We start from the raw sequence: 540 nt of genomic DNA, 5'->3' as shown, positions 1-540 counted from the left end.
AGCCTCTAGTTGACTAGCTCGTTGATCAACAGATAGTCATGGTTTCCTGACTATGGACATTGGATGTCATTGATAACGAGATCACATCATTAGGAGAATGATGTGATGGACAAGACCCAATCCTAAACATAGCACAAGATCGTATAGTTCGTTTGCTAGAGTTTTCCAATGTCAAGTATCCTTTCCTTAGACCATGAGATCGTGTAACTCCCGGATACCGTAGGAGTGCTTTGGGTGTGCCAAACGTCACAACGTAACTGGGTGACTATAAAGGTATACTACGGGTATCTCCGAAAGTGTCTGTTGGGTTGACACGGATCAAGACTGGGATTTGTCACTCCGTATGACGGAGAGGTATCACTGGGCCCACTCGGTAATGCATCATCATAATGAGCTCAAAGTGACCAAGTGGCTGGTCACGGGATCATGCATTACGGTACGAGTAAAGTGACTTGCCGGTAACGAGATTGAACGAGGTATTGGGATACCGACGATCGAATCTCGGGCAAGTAACATACCGATTGACAAAGGGAATTGTAT

This window comes from Triticum urartu, chromosome 5 (assembly GCF_003073215.2).
Source record: "Triticum urartu cultivar G1812 chromosome 5, Tu2.1, whole genome shotgun sequence".
In the NCBI taxonomy this organism is placed as follows: Eukaryota; Viridiplantae; Streptophyta; class Magnoliopsida; order Poales; family Poaceae; genus Triticum; species Triticum urartu.
This window is presented reverse-complemented; position numbering follows the sequence as displayed.